The sequence below is a fragment of the Dermochelys coriacea genome, chromosome 6 (genome assembly GCF_009764565.3).
Source record: "Dermochelys coriacea isolate rDerCor1 chromosome 6, rDerCor1.pri.v4, whole genome shotgun sequence".
Taxonomy (NCBI): Eukaryota; Metazoa; Chordata; order Testudines; family Dermochelyidae; genus Dermochelys; species Dermochelys coriacea.
The window spans coordinates 100,066,404-100,084,385 of NC_050073.1; the positions used below are offsets into that span (position 1 = coordinate 100,066,404).

Sequence of the window (17,982 nt, forward strand, 5' to 3'; positions counted from 1 at the left end):
AATCGAGCCAAGTGTGAAGGAGATTTTATGAAACACTAATGTCTTTTTATTAAATGTTATAGTTTATGACCACTTAGGTGTCAGCAATATGCACCCACAGATCAACAACTGAGGTCTTAAGGTGTAACAGTCATACTATAGGAAGTGGTTACCGGCTTAATCACCTCCCACTTTCAAAGAAAATGCTCTACAAAAGAATAAAAAGCACCTGTAGCTGTGCAAGTTTCAGAAGCACGCTCAGTACTGTTCAATTTTTTGTCAATGCCCAATCTTCTGAATTTCCCAAGGCTTTTGTAAATATTCCAAGCAGTTCACTTGCCCAATTAGGCAAGCCAAGATGTTCTAGAGATTTAGGATTCTGTACCTAAAAATAATGTTGTCCCAGTATTTATCATTGCAATATATCACCCTGTTAGTTTACTCTCAAATTAGAATGAAAATAGAAAAAAATGGATGATCTATGAGGAAAGATTGACAAAAATGGCTTTGTTTAGTCTGGAGAAGAGAAGACTGAGGGGGACATGAGAACAGTTTTCAAGTACATACAAGGTTGTTACAAGGAGGAGTTAGAAAAGTTGTTCTTGTTAACCTCTGAGGACAGGACAAGAAGCAATGGGCTTAAATTGCAGCAAGGGAGGTTTAGGTTGGACATTAAGAAAAACTTCCTAACTCTCCAGGTAGTTAAGCACTGGAACAAATTGCCTAGGGAGCTTGTGGAATCTCCATAACTGGAGATTTTAAAGAGCAGGTTAGACTCACACCTGTCAGGAATGGTCTAGTTATTACATAGTCCTGCCTGGAGTGCAGGGGACTGGACTAGATGACCTACTGAGATCCTTTCTAGTCCTACAACTTCTATGATACTATGACATTACCTGTATGATTTAGATGGGTGTGCATTTCAGCTACATTCTGTTTTGGACCATGTGGCTTGAGTTCTGAGTTACTTACATTAAGGCCCCTTTACAACCTCTGGCAGTGAAAAAGGGGCTTTCAAATGGGCATAAAAGTAATATACACCCACTTTAAAAAACTTTTAAGCTGCCAGAATAGGGAAAAGGGGTCTTTGTGTATAAGAGAATTTGTTTATAATTTTATAAATTTTATCTTGTTTAAATCTGATTTCAGAGGTCACCACACTTGAGTCATTAATGAAGATACATTTGGCCTGATTCTCTAGTGTAATATCAGTGGAAATCAGGAGTGGCTTTTCTAAAGTCAGTAGAGTTACACTGGTGTAAGTAAGAGGAGAATCAGTTCAATCAATGGAATCTTAAGGAAGATGATCACATTCTCACCCTAACTAGTAAAAACCTATTACCAAAATTGGTATATGCGGTATATTCCAGCAGGTAGTTTGTAGGTAATATTTACACTGATTTCTGATCTCAATTTTACAGTGTACAGTAACACCCCTATTTTACAAACTAATTGGGGATGAAGGAATTCATAAAACTGAATATCTCATAATGATGATAGGTAGGATGCATAAATTACAGTATGGTACACTGCATCACTTTATTTTTGTTCAAACCATGGCAAATCATTTTCTAACGCACCAAAGACATCAGAATGTGAAAGGATGTTGACTTGTTCTTCGCCATCACTTTTTCTATGTGACATTTTGTTCCCCCCAAAATGTTTCATATAACTAATTGTTTGTAAGATTGATGTTTGTAAAATTGAGGTTCTGCTGTAATTCCATTAATTTATAACTTTCATTCCTAATTTACCGCAGCACAACAGAGCAGATCAGGACCTCTGAAGACAACAATACTCTCTGTTCAAGGTTCATTTATTCAGCCAACAGCACATTTATGTGTAATGTGGAAAAAAAAATCTAGAAGATAGTTAGTTAGGCAGAATCTTCCTTATTTAGGTCTATGTGTCATGTTAGCTTATTGTTCCTGAGCTACAGTTACACACCTGCTTGGCCCCAAAACACCCCATTCAGAGAGGTCAGGTGTGTCTGGTGGGTAACTGATATTCTTGTTTTAAACAATCTTCCAAATTGTTAAAGAGAGATCTCATTTCAGCTAGCCTTTCACTGCCCTGACCTTGGCCAAGCCTTTGTGTGATAGATCAGATTTACAGAGGAAAAGCAGCACACATGTCCACATCTTTTCTATCTCTCACAGATTCAATTTAAAAGAAAAGGACTTTCAGAATTGCATCCCCCTATTTATTAGGCTGTGAGGAAACACATTTTCATACCATTGTAAGTCACATTGGTATCAATGGGTTTTGGATTAGGCCCCACCTGCCTTATTTCTTAGGTCAGACTGTTCTACTCTGTTTGAACCCTAGAGCCTTGTTCACGCATTTTCAAATCACCAGCATTTCACACCAACCTCTGCTCTCTCTGAAGGATGTTCTTAGATGGCCAATTTCTAGGGTAAATTTTAGCAGGCCCTGAAGGCTTCTGGGCTATTTCCACTTTTGGAGACATCAAACTCTTCAGTAGTGGCCAAATATCCCCTTCCTGTGCAAAAGACTGAATATGCACCCAGAGACTCTCTCAGGGAACAAAATACTCTTAGCTAAGCTGAGCTGCTTTTCAGCTGTTCATCAGCATTTACAAGTTCCCTGACCTTGTGTTCAAAGGTGTCTGAGAGTATAAAATGTAATTGTCTAAGCTCTTCCTTTACAGATTTACCTAGTCCAATCCACTGAAATCAATGGGTGTGCCTGAAGGGAAGTTCTGGCCTGTTTAAATTACAAATAACATTTCTGAAACCTAAAATAAATTAAAGGGATGGGGATCTTATTCTCACACCATTGTAAATCCAGAGTAACTCCACAGACTTCAATGGAGTTGATCAGAATGTAGTGTGGTGTGACAGCACAATCTGGACCAGCCAGCCAGAGATAATTCAATCATATTCCCTACTACCACTAAGTATTCTCCCTTTACAACTATTGATTTAGCTTCTGTTCCTTGCTTATTGTCCACAGGATACCAGCCTTTTGAAAGAAAGGAGTCATTATCATAATACTGGATTACTTAATAAAGCCAATTTCATTAAAAAAATACTCATAGCAACCCAAACTAATCCGATCCCACTCCTTTCACCTCCTAATTAAAAAAAAACCCTCTAAAGAGAACTCAGAAAGGAATTTCTGACTAGAGAGATTTGATATACAGCATTATACCTCAGTTGTTTTCAGTGCAGAATACATCTTCGAAAGATTTTTATGACAGTAGAGACTAACTGAATGGGCCTAAGGTAAAAAATGAACTCCGTTTGTTGACCATTCCACATGGTAAAAAGCCACTAAATAAAAAAAATAAAATAAACTTGAGCAGTGAATTTTGCTCTATTATGTGCCTAAGGAAGGGCAGCCTCTCTGGAACAGAAATGAAACATAAGCTTCACAAACAACACTTTTCAGAGTAGCAGCCGTGTTAGTCTGTATTTGCAAAAGGAAAAGGAGTACTTGTGGCACCTTAGAGATTAACAAATTTATTTGAGCATAAACTTTCGTGAGCTACAGTTCACTTCATCAGATGCATTCCGATGAAACAACACTGAAATCTAAAGGGATCCCACATTGCAATTTTATTTATCTTTTTGGAAAAGGCTGGGCAAAACAACCACTCATCACTTAGAAGAAAGATGATCTTATGACTAGGGCACAGGATATCTGGATTCTATTCCCAGCTCTGCTATAGACTTCTGATGTGACCATGGGCAAGTCATTATTATCGCTGTATGGTAGCACCTGCACAACCTAACTGAGATCAGGACCCCAATGTGGTAGGCATTTGACATAACATAGTAAAAGGCAGATCCTGCCCTAAAAAGCTGACAATTCAAATAGACAAGACAGACCAAGAATGCGGGAAAGTGTTGTCGCAAATTGAACAAAGAAGGGACCGAGAGATTAAGGTACTTGCCCCAGGGTAGATAGGAAACATGTGGTAAAGCAAAGAATTCAACCCAAATCTGCTGTGTCTCAGTGCAGTGCCTTAACCACAAGCTCATCCTTTTTCTCAAATCCTTTACTCTGTCAGTTTCTTCAACTATTAATTAGTGATGATGGTTTTCATTCATGCTGGTACAACATAGCTTGTGGCAAGTCTGACTGGAGCAGGAATGTAGTGAAGAAAACTCCCTGTAACATCTTAACCTCAGTCTTACTGAAGCTGAGTCTCAGCTACCTAGGTCTCATCCGATCCCTAATCTCAGCCAGACATTGGATGAATCACTCAACTGTACCATTTGGATCTTACGAAATAGAGATGTAGACCTGGCTGACATCTGCATACTGAAGGGACCATCTCCCAATGGTGTTTCATACATGTTGAACAGGAGTGGTAGCAGAAAAGAGTTTTTGGTGTTCCCCATATGCGAGATCCCGCAGGGCAGACAAGCACAAATTTGGTGTTTCATCTGCAATACTGGAGGCAGCATTGACCGCTGGGATCACTAAAGTCGGAGCCATGATGTGCATGTAGTGGTGGAAGAGGCTTTACGAGAAAACAAGCCCAATTCCAGATTCTGATTGTGTGTACTCACTGTTTTGCACCAGGCAAGACTAGTGGCTAGTATCCCGAGCCCAGGAAGGTCTTACTGCCATGCCCAAGCCTCTTGCTAGACACGGTTTGATTCTTCAAATATAAAACTTAGGTGAAACATCAAAATAAAAGCAGTTCCTCTGCCAGTCTTGTTCTACAGCTCCCAGAGGCTTTTCCCCTTGCTTATCTCAGTGCTGGAAGGAGGACACACCAGCCTTGCTCCAGGATATACTGCTGGAACCTATCTCTCTCCTGCAGCTCTGCTCACTAGGCTCTTGTAGTCCTTAATAGGGATCACATGATCCCTTCTTAGCTGGGGCTGATAACTGAACAGGGATGGCTGGCCCCAGACTTCCTGCCCCTTGAAGGGCAGACCACCCTGTTACACATACTCACACAACCATAGTAGGTTCCTAACTCCCTGATCTCTGCAGGCAAATGTCGGTTTTGTGGGTGCAATCAGTTGTATGCACAACAATAGGTGCACATACACACACAAGCAAACTTGAAGGTCCTGACAATTTTGCCCTACGTGTCAGTAATATGGAAACTCCATTACATTATGCATTAGAGTGCAAATGCAAAAATGGGGCTAGAAGTCAAAAATGAGAACCCTTCTCATTCTGTTCCTGTAACATTTTCCAGCCCCCTTCCCCCTCGCAGTATAGATTGAACAATGGCTACTGTTATTTATTATTTAGTAAAAAGAAAAGGAGTACTTGTGGCACCTTAGAGACTAACAAATTTATTTGAGCATAAGCTTTCGTGAGCTACAGCTCACTTCAAAAAAAAAAGTAGCTCATGAAAGCTTATGCTCAAATAAATTTGTTAGTCTCTAAGGTGCCACAAGTACTCCTTTTCTTTTTGCGAATACAGACTAACATGGCTGCTACTCTGAAACCTGTTATTATTTAGTAATTATACAGTGCTTTGCATCTTCAAAGAGCTTTACAAACATTTACTAATTAAATCTGAAAAATAAGCATTACACAGACCATTACAACTTATCAGTATTAATTGGTGCTTTGCTCATTTCTTGGATTTATGTGGGTGGGTTACATGAAAATGTAGGTTGTACAAGCTCTGAGAACAGGCTTTTTCTGCTCAGTGAAAGCAAGCACAGTAAAGGCTATTTATAAGCACTTTGTTGTTGTTTTCTTTTTCAAAAAGGTCATTTATTTTTATTTTTGCAAGGGTGGAAACTACAGGGAGTTGTGGTCACTCTGTACAGAAAATAGTCATTAGTATTTAAGTTCTGGAGCTTTGCTCCTCTTTATGGACCAAACACATCAATTAGCTTATTGCCTTTGTTTCCCAGGGCCTGGTCCCTTCTCAGTGGGCAATGGAATGCCATGGGAGTTACATATGTGCATCCAGAGACCTAGATCTCTAAGAAATACAGAACTAACTGATACCTCAAGGATCACAGTTGTGCTGGGAATGGGAACAAAGTACAGTGACCAAATGGCATTGTCTGGAGGCACTATACCTGCCTATGGTATAATGCTTCCACAATCTCAGTTAGGATTGAGCTAAGGATCAGACCTTACTGTATCTTAAAAAGTGTAGCACTCTGCCTTCCCCAATTGCTGCCATCCCAGTGCTGTCTACAGGGACAGACTCCTTCTATATCCCCATGGCCATTCAGGACGGATGGCAACACTATGACAGCGGCCAAAATCCTGAAGCCCTTATTCAGGGTTTACTCAGCCCTTCTTCAAGCAAAAATTCTCTCTGAAGTCAATAGTTTTCTTCAGGAAGGATTTAGTACAAACCAGTGCCAATCTGCAAGGAAACTAAAAACAAAAACATGGAAAGAGAAAATTTAAGCTTGTTAAATAAGTCAGTCTTTCTGACCAGGAGGAATACTTGGCATTTTGGGAGCAAACTCACTCTTACACCAGCTTTACAACAGTGGAACTCCATTGTCTTCCATGGAGTTAGAATCATAGAACCATAGGGTTAGAAGGGACCTGTAAAGGTCATCTAGTCTAACCCCTTGCCAAGATGCAGAATTTGTTGTATCTAAACCATCCAAGACAGCTGGCTATCCAGCCTCCTTTTGAAAACCTCCAGTGAAGGAGCTTCCACAATCTCCCTAGGCAGTCTGATATAAATGAGTTACTTCTCATTTACATCAGTATAGAAGAGAACTGGGCCCATGAATCTAGAGTCTGCTCTCACCTAGTCTGGCGTAAATCTGAAGTAACTCCTTTGGAGCCAGTGGTGTAACTGTGGATTTACATCATTGTGACTGGGTGCAAAATGTAGCCTGTAGTATAGAAAGGTTATGGGGAGTTCGAAGGATTAACAGCTAGACAATCTGTGAACTTCTAGGTTACTGGTCTGAATCCAGCCCAGGTGGGTATCAAGAGTTTGGGGCTGGCAGTCTGGCAGTTGTTTGGGGGTCTGTATAAATGAGTTGCCTTTTCAGTACTTATATGTCTACCTCAAACCTTTTCTCTCTACTTAGACCCAGCTGAGCAGAGAGGCAGAGGACTGAATAAACACGGAGGTTTTGCTTCCATCTCACATACAGAGTTGGTTCTTTCAGATCAGGAATAAAACACTTTGGCCGGGGGTAATGTGGTGAACCCTGCAGTTCCAATGCCCATTATTTTTCTTATTATTATTATTATTACTTATTTGTATAGTGTAGCATGTAGGAGCTCCAGTGTGCTAAGCACTCTACTAACACATAACAAAAACAGTGGTGGCCCCAAAGAATTTATAATCTACCATGCTGTTTCTCTGGTTGGAGAGAGCTTCATTCTCTAAGGGATTTCAGACCAGCATTTTTCAACAGCACTAAACCCACTTAAAATGTTTATAGACAAGCATAGTAGAATTTGGTTGCACTCAATCATGATGCTGTTAGACTAGATACAAGTGGGGAGGGGCACAGGGTTCTTCATGTCACAGCAAATGAACAGCAAACTGGGCTTAGCTTTTTGTTATTAAAAAGAAAAGGAGTATTTGTGGCACCTTAGAGACTAACAAATTTATTAGAGCATAAGCTTTCGTGAGCTACAGCTCACTTCATCGGATGCATTTGGTGGAAAAAACAGAGGAGAGATTTATATACACACACACAGAGAACATGAAACAATGGGTTTATCATACACACTGTAAGGAGAGTGATCACCCAAGATAAGCCATCACCAACAGCAGGGGGGGAAGGAGGAAAACCTTTCATGGTGACAAGCAGGTAGGCTAACTCCAGCAGTTAACAAGAACATCAGAGGAACAGTGGGGGGTGGGGTGGGAGGGAGAAATACCATGGGGAAATAGTTTTACTTCGTGCAATGACCCATCCACTCCCAGTCTCCACTCAAGCCCAAGTCAATTGCATCCAGCTTGCAAATCAATTCCAATTCAGCAGTCTCCCGTTGGAGTCTGCTCTCGAAGCTTTTTTGTTGAAGTATAGCCACTCTTAGGTCTGTGATCGAGCGACCAGAGAGACTGAAGCGCTCTCCAACTGGTCTTCGAATGTCATAACTCTTGACGTCCGATCCGTGTCCATTCATTCCTCCACGCAGAGACCGTCCAGCCCGGCCAATGCACATGGCAGAGGGGCATCGCCGGCACACGACGGCATACATCACACTGGCAGATGCGCAGGCGAACGAGCCTCCGATAGTGTGGTTGATGTGACTAGGCCCCACGATGGTATCCCCCGAATAGACACGTGGACAGAGTTGGCAACGGGCCCTGCCGCAAGGACAGGTTCCCGGGTCAGTGGTTCCGCCGTGTGGTGTGTGGCCGCCGGTGAGCACCCGCTTCAGATTGGGGGGCTGTCTGCAAGCAAGGACCGGTCTGTCTCCCAAGATCTGAGAGAGCGATGGCTCGATGACATTCGAAGACCAGTTGGAGAGCGCTTCAGTCTCTCTGGTCGCTCGATCACAGACCTAAGAGTGGCTATACTTCAACAAAAAAGCTTCGAGAGCAGACTCCAACGGGAGACTGCTGAATTGGAATTGATTTGCAAGCTGGATGCAATTGACTTGGGCTTGAGTGGAGACTGGGAGTGGATGGGTCATTGCACGAAGTAAAACTATTTCCCCATGGTATTTCTCCCTCCCACCCCACCCCCCACTGTTCCTCTGATGTTCTTGTTAACTGCTGGAGTTAGCCTACCTGCTTGTCACCATGAAAGGTTTTCCTCCTTCCCCCCCCTGCTGTTGGTGATGGCTTATCTTGGGTGATCACTCTCCTTACAGTGTGTATGATAAACCCATTGTTTCATGTTCTCTGTGTGTGTGTATATAAATCTCTCCTCTGTTTTTTCCACCAAATGCATCCGATGAAGTGAGCTGTAGCTCACGAAAGCTTATGCTCTAATAAATTTGTTAGTCTCTAAGGTGCCACAAATACTCCTTTTCTTTTTGCGAATACAGACTAACACGGCTGCTACTCTGAAACCTTTTTGTTATTGTTTCCTAAGAAAATGGCCATCCTTCATACCGCTGCCTCAAAACATCAGAAACATGCCTCAGACATCAAAGAGAGGAACTCCATTATTTCCCTATCTGAGCCACTTCACATGATTAGTTTATTGCAAAGGCCCAGAATGAGAAATGACCTTTTCCCCATTCTTGCCTTTTTTCTGGCTAACACACAGTTGGTACCAGAGTCTTTACTCCTTTTGTTAGCACTTTACCCCATCACAGGGATTTAGCGTGAAGTGTGGCGGTTGTGTGATATTATAAGGACAGTGAAGCTCCACAAATGCTTTTTGACATGGCCATTTAATACCTTGCTCTTCAGAGCCATTCAAAATGGAGCTGATTCTCCAGTTGCATATACCAATGTAAATCGGGAATAAATATATGTAAGTCAGTGGAGTGATACTAGTCTAAAACTGATATAAGCATATGGAGAATCACAGCAAATGTTAGCATACTCAAGCTCCCTCCACCCACAACTCTGCCAATACAGCATGTCTACTCGTCTTGTCCAGGATTACTATCAGCTGTTAGCAATACACTGTAACACTGTAAAAGAGTTAGCAGTACATACTGTAGAGGGGAAGGAAGATGGGGTAACAAAAATAAGATCATGTGGCTACATAGGTGTCTACTGTACAATTTGATGGTTGTTGTGGGTTCCAAATCATCATAATTCCACAACCCATATAATGGCCAGGCAGAACTGCAGCCTTTGAGCTTGTGGGATCACATGGGCTCCTTTTCTCTTGGTGCTCTCAAAGGAACAGTGGGCATGAGGTGACACTCTGGCTTCACACATCTTATGCACTGGCCAGTATAACCATTCAGCAGCATAGCGGGGAGTAAAGTAAGTTGATCCTATAAAGGGACGTAACAGCAGGCCTGCAGAGGCTGTGTTCCCCTTGGGGCAGTATGGCTCCATACCACCCATTACTAGGGACTGTCCCTAAACAATGCCATTGGGCTCTTTATCAGCACATTTTGGTTTAAACTGGGATATGTGTAAATTAAGAGGATCCTAGTGTCCTTGCAAATATGACTCTATTCCTGCCCTTGTAAAAAGCACAGGACCTGACTGTAGTCAATAGACCTGTGCAGATGTAAAAGCAGCATCACTGACAGAAAATTCAGGCCCATGGTATTCTACAGAATGGTCCTGATTTTCAGACCTTCTAAGCATGCACATCTTCAGTTGAAATCAGTGGGAGCTGCAGTTGCTCAGGCCCTTGAAAAATCAGGCCCCAGTGGCTTCATTCCAGATATTCTGTACCTCTTCAGTGGCAAAAAAACCCAGCTATTAAACCAGTTTAAGTGGCTCTCTCAAGATTCCTTTGTGTAAGGGGAATCCCTGGGTGGTGGAGAACCAAAGTCGTCGTTCTGTGTCATGCTTTTCCCATCTCAAGGAGTATTCCTGGGAGAAAGAAAGTATGTCTAGAGTACCCCAGCACCTCAGTGATCATTGACTGCTGGAGCAGGATCCTGCCTGTAATGAAGAATAGCTCTGAATCTGCTGTAATTATATGAGGGACGGGACTGAACCAGGATCAGGGAAAGATCAGGCTAAACACCATTTTGGCTCTTCCTACAAACAGCGCTGAGTGTATCTCAAGCACTCAGCTGTGCCAGTACTCTCAACCCCAAGTGTTCAAAAATCATTGGGGCCCCAAAATGCCTGAGATTGGCTTAAAATGAGATTATTGCAAAAATAACATACTGGGGTCTTATTTGCCTTCTGATTTTGGAGTCTTTAGGGTACACTCATGTCATGATATCAAGGTTTTCTCCACAATCATGAGGGCTACAAACTTACTTTAAAAAAAAAAAAGAAAGACCCTATTCTCATGTATTAACATGACTCCCGGAGAAACACCATTTGTGGTGCCTAGGTAAAATTATGAGAGTTGGCAACACTCCCTATTATCCTCAAAACATTACTATGATCCTGAGTCTCCACTTAACTACACAGGTGCAAATTGGGAATACAGTGGATACCACTTAATAGCAACCCTGATATTAACAACTTCCAATTAATAGCAACATTTTGCATGGACCCAATCCAATCCCATTGTCCTGAATGTTCATGGGATTTTGATACTGGCATCGGCATGTGGCTGATTGAAAACTTTTGTTTAGAAAAAAGGCCACGGCTGCAAGCAAGTTTGTAGGGCTTCAGCCAGGGAAGGACGTGCTGGAAGGTGAGTGCTTGGCAGCGCTTCCTGCTATTGATGCAACTCTGCAAATTTTCTGCACCTGGGGACCACACCGGAGATAAGGGTCAGGTGGCTCATATCACCGCCTCACTGGGGATCCCCAGCTGGTGTCCCAAATCCGCCGGCTGGGAAGGGAGGCTGCGGTCAGGGCTGCAGGTGGGATGCCAGGGCTTTCCATGGCAAGCAAGGGTGCTCCTGGAGCCGCACGGTACCTCTTCTCGCTGCTGGCCCATCCACAGTCTCCCCTCCCAGCTTGTAGGGAGTGCTACCAGGCAGCTTCGCAGGCTCCCAGTCCCCTACTGCCCCCCTTCCCACAGCCTCCCCTCCCTGTGGAAAGCCCTGGCATCTGGGCTGCGGCCCCACTCCCCACTGCTGCCCTGACTACAGGCAGGTTTGTGAGGCGCAGAGAAGCCATGTCCCAGCACTTCCTTTCCTGGCTGCAGCCTCACAAACCTGCCTTCTGCTTATCAGCAGCTGCTGGATAATGTCAACTTTTTGCTGGCAACTGCGGCGTTCATAATAAGTGGAATCTACTGTGATTCCAATGAAGCCAACATAGTTACACCAGCATAGAACTAGCATAAATTGAGCATCACGTCCTAATCTTGCAGTATTGGTCCTTCTGCATTTGGTCCAAGTACCATCGAGTCCTGCAGCATTTTTTATAAGGACGCTGGGTGGACACAGCATTCTGCACTGCCTGTATCCTCATCTAACATACAACTGCACAATACAGTGAAAAATGTCATATTCTTTAGTGCTAATGGCACAAAGTTAATGAGCCACAGAACTGACCATAATGGTCTATAGATTTCTATTGGCTTCTCAGTCAATATGCTGTAAATTAGAAGTCAACAAATGAACAACATTTTAATGGAAAATCAATTGTGCGATATGTGGGGCATTCCTCTGATGTTACAACAACCGGGAAAGGCTTTCTGTAATTTGCTGTTATTCTGGGTTATGGGGAAACAAAGTGACATTTTCCTTTTTATGGCAGCCCTCTTTCTCCTGAACCGGATGTTTGGGTAAGTTTGTGTAATCTTAAAGGAGACAAATAGAAGATGGAGCCTACTCCCCCCGCACCTTTAACAGCTATGCAGAAATGCAGTGTTTATACAAATTCCAGACTGACAGTCCTGGAGGACATAGTCCAGCGCTGATCCACAGAACAAATATTGTGTGGGCTGCAGCAGAGCCAACTTTCCCACACAGGACTGCTGATGTGCTTCAAACTCCACCATTTGTAGGAGTGAAAGGATTTTTCATTTGCTATGCCCATTCAATCCTTAATCTGTCCAATGAAACTGCTAACAAGTGGTAGCAGTGATTTTTGATGAGACAGTCACTTATCTACTGGGACTCAAACTCATGTCACATAGACTATTAAACAGCCTTCAGATGGTACCAACTTTCAATACGTGCAGACTAAGACCCCGTTGTGCCACTGAAGTCAATAGAATGGGTTTCATTGAGTCCAGTGGGATTTGGATTAGGCCTTTAGTGCTCAGTTATGCAACATTTACTCTCGCAAGTAATCCCATGGAAGTCATTGCACAGTAGAGCCCACAGGCTGGACCTGAATTTAAAAGTTAAGAGCTAAAAAGTATTTATACCATTACCCAATGCCCTGAGATATCCAGTCCCCCTCACACACAGCTTTTATGTAAATTAAGGGTTGGATTCTGCCACTCTTATTCACAGTGGAATTAATGTGTCTACATGTGAAATATGTTAAATGTAGGTTAGCTTAGCAAAGATGTGGGTCCGACGTGTTTTAATAGCCAAATTTCATGGATTGCTGGAAGTAAGGATAATTTTATTTTTAGACAATACTCAATTTTAATTCAGTTTGGTTAAATTCAGGTTCAGTAAATTTTGGTCAAAATGAAATAACGCAACAAAAAGTGACCCGGGGAAGAGCTCTGAGTAGCTTGAAAGCTTGTTCCTCCTGCCAGTAGAAGTTGGTCCAATAAAAGATATTACCAAAATTACCTTGTCTTTCTCACTTTTCTTCACAGGTAAAAATGACACTGCATGAGGTTTCAAGCCCAGAGTTAGACCAGTTGTTCAGAATATTTAGTATGTGATCAGTGGGTCCACCACAAACCTCACTCCCAGGCACAAGAGGAGACTAAATCCATAGTGATGTGCTTAGAAATAAAAGCATTGTCCTTTTTGCTGTGAATAAAGATGGCAGAGCACTCAGCCAATCCATTTATGATGCCCATAAAATTATAGATGAACTTTGTGTGGAAAAACCTGAGGTTCTCAGGCTATAATATGTTTTCTAGGACTTACTGGTTTTTTGATTTTCTGGCCACTACCAAATCCTTCCAAATTCCTTTTCCACTCCCTTTTCCTTCCAAATCCATCTCTGAGTCAAAGCATTACTCCCCGAGGAACTGCATTTTCTATGGGCTGACTCCCTTCCATGTTGGAGGGACCTAGTTTTGGGTCCTGGAAATGGGGTTCTGGGTGGCAATGCACATTGAAGCTGCTTTCATAAAGGGTTTGTCTTTTGCTTACACAATCTCCGTCATCACAGTCCTATGTCCCAGTTTTCTAGCTAGATGAGTTAGCTTGAGCTTTTTCCACAGCTTGACTAATGATATTCCTGCATTGGCCACATTGTTGACTAATTTTAACCCTCTCATCAACCTACTAAAAACTATTCTAATAGATGATACATATTTTTCCATTGCACTTTAGAATACATTCAGCCTCAGTCTATGTCATTTACTCAGTCCAGCCCATAACAAGCAGTGCTTTTCCTTTGAGTACCACTGATTCATTTAGCTAAATGTAGAAAGGCAATTCAAGGTTTCCTTGATTATTTAGTATATCCTGAAGCCACCCTGTAAGGCCTGGGTACTGCAGCATGTAAGGTATTTAATGTCATATGTTGGATATTAGACCCTTTGGAATACCTAATTTATGAATTTTCCTGTTTGTCAGTTTAAATCTGACCAGTCACTTTATTTCAGCATAGTGTTTTCCTCTATTAGAATATGATTTGAAGGTGAATGTGCCAGTTATTTAAGGAAATGCATATGTAAGTATTTACGGTATCTTTCCCCTATGCTATGGAGCGTATATGTAACTGTTGTAGCTTAGCAAAGTTACAAGAATGAGCAAAACATCTGTTATGTGAATTTGTTGACCAATATGGGCCTGCTTTTTCCTGCTGACTTAGCAAGAGTATTTTTTGTCCGCAAACCCTTTGATATACAATTGAGATCAGAGTTATTCATCCTACTACAAATCCAGCAGACCTGAGAAGTCACTTCCCTGGGCAAAATGGGCTGCTGAAAGGTCATCTCAGAGAGTGAGGATGTGCTGTAGATTTTTAATACAGACTTTTCACACACAGAAAAATAATCTGAAACATCTTCTAGAAAGTCCAATACCTGGAGCATCCAATGGCACAGAGACTTGGGATGTTCAGGTTGGCTATTCCCTTCATGTCTCAGGAGACAGCTGCTGTCTCTTAACTTTACATAAGAAGTCAGGTGTACTTTTTAAAATTTTTATATAAATATCTTAGTCCTCTTATGTGAGACAATGACATAGTAGTGAGTTACAGAATAGGATTATGTAATGCATCACCCTCCCTCCCTCATCTCATTTGTTTACTTACCAAACAATATTTAATCCTCCTCACTTGTCTATTCTCCCCCGCCCCGCCCAATCTTACTGTTGTACTATGGTCTAGGTGCTTACATTGTAAGGGAACATAGAAATGAGCTTAAGACCCAACAAGATCCTCAGATGATTTAAATGGGCATAGGTTCCACTGGGTTCATTGAAGTTACATTGATTTACACCAGTTGAGGATGTGGGCCACATAGTACTGCTTAGTCAACAAGTTCACATTGAATATCTTGAGTTCAACCAGCAATTTGAGTAATACCAGGAGGGTCAAATGTCCATTGTCCCTCTCCCTGCATCCTAAGCTATTTACTGATTTTTCTTGGCTCATCTGCATTTACTAAACAGGATGCACCCATTCAAGGGAAAGGGAAGAAGTGACAGGACTTTACAGAGACATACTAGAAAAATAACTACAAATGTTTTTGAATTTGAACTGTTCATTTTCTCAGATTTGCTGGTACAGCTGTTATAATACATCACTAATAATAACTGGCTGTGTGACTAGCTAGTCTCTTAAACGCTCTGTGCCTCAGTTTCCCCATCAGCAAAACGCATAGAATAACATCTATAACATGTATTGTTCTGAGTTCTAACTAGTGTTCTGTACATTTCTTAGAAATTCCTGGATGAAAGATGTTACAGGTTATGGCTGCTCTTGGTATGTAAGGGCCAGTCCTTAAATTTGGCCAGTTCTTAAATAATTTTCATGTGCCATTGAATAATTTCAGATGATAGATGTGGGAAATGCTGAGTATCAGATGTTTTAGAAATGTGTGCCAAGTAATGGAAAATAACAGTACAAGAGGCGGGGCTGCGGGTGGCAAGTTGAAGGACAAGGCCAGAAGATTTTGGCTGGACTGAAGACTAAACTTTGGCTGAACTAAGGACTAATGAGATAAGCAGCACCTGAGAGTCTTTACCACCACAAGATAATAGAACCCAAAGATAAGAATGATGAGAACATTGGGTGATAAACAACAGAAAAAGAATAAACAAGTGCTGTATATATATGGCTGTGGGAAGGGAAATAAAGTGCTTTTTACCAGCAACTGTGTCAGTTGTCCTGTAAGTCAGCCTGCTAGCAGCAACAAATGGTGACCCCGACGTGATAGAATTCTGTGAATTTGATACCACGGACAGAGGAAGAAATAGCAGGGACCACCGCTGCCGGTGTCCTCCGTTCGGGTGAGGAACCGGGACGCCCAACTGAGGCGGGGGGAGCTCCCACTGAAAGATGAGCGGTGGGGAATATCTCTCATAATGGGAGCGGCAGCATCAGCAGATGAGCAGGCCGTGTTTAAGGTCTTAAGCAATCTGCTTAATAACCAGGGAGAAAAATTTTCCCCAGAAGCTCTTCAAAAATTGCTTCGGTGGGGAAAGCGACGGGGTGTCCTGGTTAATGCAAAGAATGTGTTTGACTCCTCGGTGTGGAAAACAGTGGGGGAAGACCTGTGGGACTTTGTGGGGGTCAGAAATAAAGAAGCTGCTGCCTTGAGCCCTATCTGGTGGACTGTTCATCGAGCTGTTACCACCGCAGCGGCTCAGGCAGGGGCGCGTATTGCCTTACGCGAGGCATTAGAATCATCAGCGAAAGGGGCCTTCACGGTAGGAGCGAAAGACTTTTTTGGTAAAACAACGCCTATGATTCCTTTGGCGCCGTTGGACCCTAGTGAGGTACTGTTGCCCTTGAAGGATGATGACTCAGATCGGGGCGAACCGATGGCCGTGGATCAGCCTGTGTCGGGGGAATTGTCATCGGGCAATCCAGAGAACCCGTTACAAGGGGGGTCAGGATTGCCGCCCGCGGTTGTGCCATCAGCCCCTCCCCGACACGTTCGGATTATTGACTTGCCTAAAACTGGAGAGTTTGATAACTTGACGCAGGACCAGATAATTCGGTGGTTATATAAGGAAGGTATTGCAGCTCAACAGATGATGGATGAGCTGGATAGAAAGGAAAACAGACCGCAAGGATCGTCACGATCGCATTTGCTGCAACAGCTTCAAGAGCACGGCATACCTGACCCCTCACGTTTGCCCCATATTTGTAGGTTGTGTGGGTATTATGGTTGTACAGAGCACCTCACTCCCGAGGGAGAGTTGCGACTGACAGCAGAGGAAGAATATCGCAAAATTTATGCCCCCGCTACGCAACCGGTTCGACCAAAAGTGAAACCTCCGCCACCTACGTGTTCTTCAATTGGACGAGGGCAAGAAGAATGGGGGACGGGGGTGATTTGGAGGGATGGGGGGGGAGGAGCGGGATCTCCTGATCTCCAATTAAGCGCTGGCATGGATTGATAAAGGATGCTATAATTGAAGGGGAATTTTTGGATGCCATGCCGGCTACTTTCCTGGTATCGGTATCAAGGGAGGGGGTTACATCTTGGGTGCCGTTAGACTGGAAATTGATGAGGGAGGCTCAGAAAGCTATTGTGGCGTACGGCTTGAAAAATCCGTATGTACAAGCGTTATTAGAACAAATATTCTCGGGGCAAGCGATGTGTCCCTTTGACACCCAGAAATTTGCAGATATGTTGTTAACACCCACACAGAGATTATTATGGAAGGATTCATGGAGAAAGAAGGCTGAGCAGGCGGCAGTGCTTAATTTAGATAGACCCCAGGACGACCCTCTCCATGTAGCAAGTATAGACATGTTGTTGGGACAGGGGCGATTTGAAGAGCCTCAGCTACAGGCGCGATTGGTACCCCAAATATTACAACAGTCTCAGCTTCTAGCATTGGAGGCATTCAAAGAGCTCCCTGATTTGGGCGCCCCGTCACCTCCCTATTTGAAAGTCACGCAGGGAGTGGGCGAATCTTTTGCCCTCTTTTTGGACCGCCTAAGGACGGCATTGGATAGAGCCCCTAATTTGACACCAGACGCCAGATCAGCATTGGGGGTAGATTTAGCCCTTCAAAATGCTAACCCCACGTGTAAGAAGATTTTGGTGACTTTACCAAAATCGGCCTCCCTAGTCGACATGATTGAAGCCTGCACTCGTGCTCTTTTGGTGGAGGAGGAGGATAAGGCAAAGATTCATGCACGCGCCTTGGCGGTAGCCTTGAATACCTCCAAGTCGAATTGGCGTAGAGGAAGGGAGGGGGCGTGTTATCAGTGTGGAAAGATGGGTCATTTAAAACGGGA

At 43.0% G+C, this 17,982-nt stretch overlaps 1 protein-coding gene across 1 annotated transcript in view; it reads right to left on the minus strand.

The window, feature by feature from the left end:
• The window catches only part of PRIMA1 (proline rich membrane anchor 1), a 95,378-nt gene that overhangs the window by 12,300 nt on the left and 65,096 nt on the right, over nucleotides 1-17,982 (minus strand). The window lies entirely within an intron of this gene.